A 6,000-nucleotide genomic window follows, 5' to 3' on the forward strand; every position below is an offset into this window, starting at 1 on the left:
CCATGTGAGGCAATGTGGAGAGACTACAGTAAGTCCTGAAGAGGTGGTAGGTGAGGAAGGAGGGGACCTGGGCTGCCGCCTGACCTGACTCCTGGCTTGCTTGTGACCTTGGGTTGGTGACTTCTTCCTTCTATTTGGGCCGATCTGCTGCTGTTCTTGACAGGTTTCTGGGACTCATGAGGAGGCTGTTGAGGGACTTTGCTAAACACCAGGAATGCTAGGGGAAGGCTGGGCGCCACAGGCTGGACCGGAATGTTATCCCTATTTTCAGAGGAGGAAGATCCAGAGGCTCCGTAGGGCAGGGGGCCTTGAACCCCATCTCCTGAAGGGTTAGGGGACAGTGTGGTGTGGCTGGGGCTCGGCCACACCGCCATCCCACCCAGGAAGCTGGTGGGGCGTGGCGGGGAGCCAACGGCTGGATTTCCTCACAGGTACCAGGCCTTGCTTTGAAGTCCAGTTATTGCTATCAAAATATTCCTGCTAATCAGTCAGTTCTGGGTGGAATGAGCAGCTAATTAGCCCCTCCGGTGTAACCTGTAATTGCTGCTGGGAGATGGGGAGAAGGATGTGGTCAGGGTTATCTGCAGGCCTGCCAAGGGCGATGGGAGGCGTGTGGACAGGGGTGGCAGGGAGGCTGGGCCCTGCCCCCAGCCTTGTCAGGGGCCACAGTGTCCTCCCTGCTGCCCGGGGGACAGCACTGGGCACCCGGAAGCTCGGCGGGCAGAGACACGCTGGGGAACGAATGCAGGGTGCAGGCTGCTCTCTCCATGGCCGGGGAGCTTGGAGGAGGGGATGCCCGGGCTGAGCCTTGAAGGCTAAGGGGTTCTTTTAAAATGTTTTTTTTTCCTGATTATTAAAAAGCACACACACACAGCAGCACATTCTCTATAGAAAATGTGAGCATTTGGGTGTTTTACCTGCCAGTCTCTTACCAGATATGTATTTATGACATAATTGGGATCCGACTATACTTACTATTTTCTAACCTGCCTTTTGTACTTAATACTCTACCAAGATCATTTTCCCATCATGAAATACTCTTCTGTCGTGTGATTTTTAATGGCAGCATAATGTTCCAGCCTGTGTGTGGTACTGCTTGTGTAACAATTCTGTTACATATTTTGATTGTTTCCAATGGTATGTCATTATAAATAGTGCCTGCATGAACAGGATGATGTATGTAGGGTTATGAAGGGCAGAAAAGGTTTAGGGGAGGTGGGGCAGGCAAAGCAAAGGTGTAGAGGAAGGGGGCTTTGGAGCGTTTGAGAGTGACATGCCTAGGAGGGAACTTCTGAGGGGCTGAGACCTGACCCAGCAAAGCTCTGGAAGAAGCCAGGGCTGCCTGGCTGACTCCTGCCTCCCATCCCGCTCCCCTGCTCCTGGGGCAGGAGAGGAGGGGGCAGGCTGGCAGGGTGGGGGAAGGCCAGGCAAAGCTGGGGGTCCTAGGTGCTGCAGCCCTTGACTTCCTGCTCACTGACGGGATCCAGGGCGTTTAAATCCAGCCCTTCTGTCTCTGGCGAGCCCTGCCCATGTCTCCGTCTTGCAGAAGGATGCAGCTGGTGGCCCTGTCCCCAGGACCCCCTCCCTTGTGCACCCCTGTCCACCCAGCATGGCTCACATGCTGGGTGGACTCACTCATGGGCATGGATCTGTTTCTCCCCCAAAACTGTGGGTCTCCCGGGGCCCACTGAGCCTGATTTGCCCCTTGGGTCCCTTGTGATCAGTACCAGGCACTGCATGAGTGCTTGTGGAAGTTGTTCATTCTTTCAATGACTCATTCATTGTTCATCCAACACATACTTTATGAACAGCTGCTGTGTGTCAGGCACTGTTCTACATGCCCAGCATTCATGCATGAATAAAGTAGACCTGGTCATTGCCCTCATAGCGCTTAAATTCTAACAGAGTAGACAGGAAAAAACAGATTAAGTAAATTCATCGCACACGGTTAGGAAGTAATAAGGGCCATGGAGAGAAGGCAGGAGAAGGGAGTGGGTGAGCAGCGGAAGCCATTCTCTGCAGGTGTTGGGAAAAGGTGTCTCAGGTCAGGTACCCTTTGAGCAGAGACTGAGGAGAGGGGACAGGCCTGCAGAGGTCGGACAGGCTCTGAACTGGGTAAGAGGGGCTGAGAAAGAGAGCTTGGAGGGCCTTGAGTTAGTATGGATGGAGGTGATTTGTGGCTCAGAGGCTCCTTCTCAGTGTCCCATGGGGTCAAAGCTGTAGGGGGGGGGGGTAAGAGTAGAGACTGGCAGGTTGTCAGGCTGTCCCAGCATCAGCACAGAGAGGTATGGTTGGTTGGGCCTGGGGTGTGTTTGTGGGGCGGCGGGGAGGGGGCTGATTAAGGCAGGGTGAGGACGGGCTGCAGGCTAGGAGAGATCTAGCAGAGATCGGAGCCCGAGAACAGGGTGGGTGGTGCAGCCCTTGACTGAGCTGAGCAAGGGAGGGCCAGAGGCTGGGTCTGGAGGACAACGAAGAGTCCTGTTTGTAAGCGGTATGTTTGAGATGCCAATATCCACATAGCCTCAAAGGCCATGGGCACGAGAGTCTGCGCTGAGGCAGAGGCTGGGGCTGGGTGTGTGAAAAAGGGGATTGTCAGCATCTGGTGGGCTTTTAAAGCTTCTGAGTCTGGACAAGGGCATGAATCTGGGCCTCCCTGCTTAGGGTGACTCCAGCCCCTGGAGGCTCCCGGCCCGTGGGGGTGCCTTGCAGTTGGATTTACCAGCCCAGAGAGACTGCCTCCTGCCATCCTCCCAGAGGCTCCTCCGAATGGCCTAATGGTTGGCACTGTCATTTTGTAATGTTCTTCAGGGCTGCTGTGGGCAGGAAATGGGGTGCGGGCTCAAACCTCTCATCCTTTCCCCACAAGGGGAGCCTCATCCAGTGAGTCTGGAGCAGCCCAGGCCCCTCTGAGCCCTACGGGTGGTCACTACTGCAAGTCGGCTTTCATGCCATGCTCAGCAGCTCCTTGCTGTCTGCGGTTGAGAGAGAGCCTGGGTTTTCAGGGCTGTTCATGATTTGGCCCGTGTCTTCCTTCTTTCCAACAAGTGACCCTTGTCCTCTGTCCCTGCACACACAGCTCGGTCTCACCTTCCCTTTCCTCTATCTAGAAAATTTTTCTCATCATCCACCAAATCCTATCCTTTCCAAAATGTCTGCCCCACTCTCATGCCCACTTTGGCTCCTTTGAATGGCTGTTGTTACCTTTCATCTAGTGAGTGATGCTGTCATTTCACTGTCATCATCCCTACCTTGTCTTAACCTTTGCCTCTGTCTCCTGCCCGAGTGCTGCCCTGCCCCTGTGCTCCTATATCAAAGCTCTTCCCAAATGGAATCCTGCTCAACACCCGGGGCTCTCCAGGCTGGGGTCCCAAGCCTGGCTCTGCATCGTGACTACCCAGGGATATTATCAAGGAGGGATCCTCAGAGGCCCACAAGGACCTGCTGACCCCAAGTCGCTGGGGTGGCGGGGGTGAACCCAGGAATCTGGATGGTTTACAAGCCCCACAGTCACGTCTGATGGTCAGCCAGGTCGGGATTGTGCTACTCCAACCCAGACTCAGGCTGGGCGGGTCAGGTGTCCCTGGGACTGTGGCCATGACTTTTACTTGCACTCCTGCCAGGACGGGGACCTCACTGTCTCCAGGCCAGCCTGGGCCTTGGTGGCAGCTCTCATGTGAACGGAGCTGACTGAACTGAACTTGCCCCTCATCCCTGAAGTCTCCCTTGAGGGTTTTGGGGTCCACATGGGGGAGGGGCTGCGTTTGGCACCCAGAATCTCTCCTTTCCTCCTCGCAGGGCCCTGAGGGGGATCTTCCATGTGGTGAGGACTCTGGTGATGTCTGTAGCTTGACGGGGGCTCACCTCCTGCCACCCCTGCCTGCCTGGGCAGCTCCCCCAGTGTTGAGGCCCCAGTTGCAGTCACCCCCCCAGTCCTTTGTGTCTGTCTGCTGAAACCCCCAGCCCTCTGTGCCTCTCTGCTGACCTAGCTGTCACCATGGTTGTTTCTTGAGCATGTCCCCTTCCTCACCTTATGTCATCCTTACCACAGCCATGTGGAAGGTGGGATGCTGGCATCCGGTTTGCTCTAATGAGTACTCATCCAGTGCCTACTCGGTGCCAAGCGGTGTGCTGGGATGATGGGAACAAGCCATGATTTAGAGAAGGGTGGGGACTTACCTGGTGCCACCCAGCTCTGACCTGAGTCAGTGTGAAAGCCCAGGTGTGCGGGTGTTGCAGCGTGCTGGGTCTGGTGGACAGAGTACGGCACATGGGAGGGGCACCTGGATGGCTTCGTCGGCTGGGCGTCCGACTTTGGCTCAGGTCATGGGTTCATGGGTTTAAGCCCCGCATTGGGCTCTGTGCTGACAGCGCAGAGCCTGGAGCCTGCTTCAAATTCTGTGTCTCCCTCTCTTTCTCTGCCCCTCCTCTGCTCATGTTCTGTCTCTCAAAAATAAAGAAATAAACATTTAAAAAAATATTAAAAAAAAACGGCACAGAAAGTCGTCTCACAGCTCTGGAGGCTGGAAGTCAGAAATCAGCGTGTTGGTGGGGCTCTGAGGGCAGGACCTCTCTGTGGCTCGGAGATGGCTGCCTTTCCTGTGTCTCACCCTGTCATCTTTCTTCCGTGTGGGTCTGTGTCCAGATTTCCCTTTCTTTTAAGGACACAAAGCCATATGAGATTAAGGGCCCACCCTACTCTCTTGTGAGCTCATGCTAATTAATCAATTACATCCGCCATGACCCCATTTCCAGATAAGCTCATTCTGAGGCACTGGGGTTTCAAAGTTCAACATGTAAATTTGGGGGGATGCAGCTCAACTCATGACAGCGTGTGAGTGGCCTGGGATTTCCACCACAGTGATCTGTCCCACAGTGGGCCAGGCAGCCTGGGTGGTGGTGAGCATCTCACGCCATGCGGGAGGGAGGTGGGGGGAGCATGTAGGCTGCCCCAAGCTGTCAGGGATACAGAGGAGACTCTGACATCAGCACTGGACCCGGGCTTCTTGGAGGTTGGTTTTAGCTCAGCACATTATGGGGGCCCAGGAACAAGGCTCCTGGTGTGTGTCCCCCACAAGCCAGTCCCTGTGTGCTGTGGAAGGCAGGTGTGCACCTGGAACTCCCGGCCTCTGCACCCCATGGCTGGGTGAGCTCAGGGGGTTCTTTTCCGTGCTGGGCCTCAGTCTACCTGACTGAATTGTCACAGGCCTGTTTTTGTCACAGGTCCCTGGTGAGGCTCGAAGGGGAGAACAAACGGGAAGGTGCTTTGCTTTGTTCATTCTCTTTTTAAAAAAATTTTTTTAAGTTTATTTTTAGTTTTGAGAGAGAGAGAGAGAGAGAGAGAGAGAGAGAGAGAGAGAGAGAAAATGTGAGTGGGAGAGGGGCAGAGCTAGAGGGAGACACAGAATAGGAAGCAGGCTCCAGGCTCCGAGCTGTCAGCACAGAGCCTGATGTGGGGCTTGAACCCACGAACTGTGAGATCATGACCTGAGCTAAAATTGGCACTTAACCAACTGAGTCACCCAGGTGCCCCTCTTTTGATTATTTTCATTTGCTGATGTAATACCCAAGATTTCTTTATCGTCCCCCAAAACCAGAAACCGCCAGGGAGACCGAGTCACGCATGCAAAAGCAAAGGGCTTTATTACGGGTTTAGGCTCACCGGGGCCTAAACTCGGGCTCACAGACTTTACTGGCGTGGTGGATCCATGCTGAGAGCCCCGAACAAAGGTGGGGTAGGGCTTTTATGGGTTTGGGAAGGGGGAGTTACAGGAAATGGTGACACAGGTACAGTGATCCAATTATTATCCAATTACAACATTTAGAGTGTTAACCAATCACAGAGTAGACCCAGGACCCAGGACCCTCACATAGGGTGTAACTAGCCTTAAGCAATAACTGATTACCTATAGCTTCTATTTCTAGGCCTGCCCTTAGGAATGTTAAGGGTATTACAAGGGTGGTCCCTCTTGCCTTGGGCAATGTGTGCCCTTCTATTGTCTC

General features: G+C 54.3%; 1 protein-coding gene across 3 annotated transcripts in view; it reads left to right on the forward strand.

Annotated features, from left to right (window-relative positions):
- The window catches only part of LINGO1 (leucine rich repeat and Ig domain containing 1), a 194,244-nt gene that overhangs the window by 22,941 nt on the left and 165,303 nt on the right, over positions 1-6,000 (forward strand). The gene's annotated exons all lie outside the window — the stretch shown is intronic.

Source organism: Suricata suricatta, chromosome 9 (genome assembly GCF_006229205.1).
Source record: "Suricata suricatta isolate VVHF042 chromosome 9, meerkat_22Aug2017_6uvM2_HiC, whole genome shotgun sequence".
Classification (NCBI taxonomy): Eukaryota; Metazoa; Chordata; class Mammalia; order Carnivora; family Herpestidae; genus Suricata; species Suricata suricatta.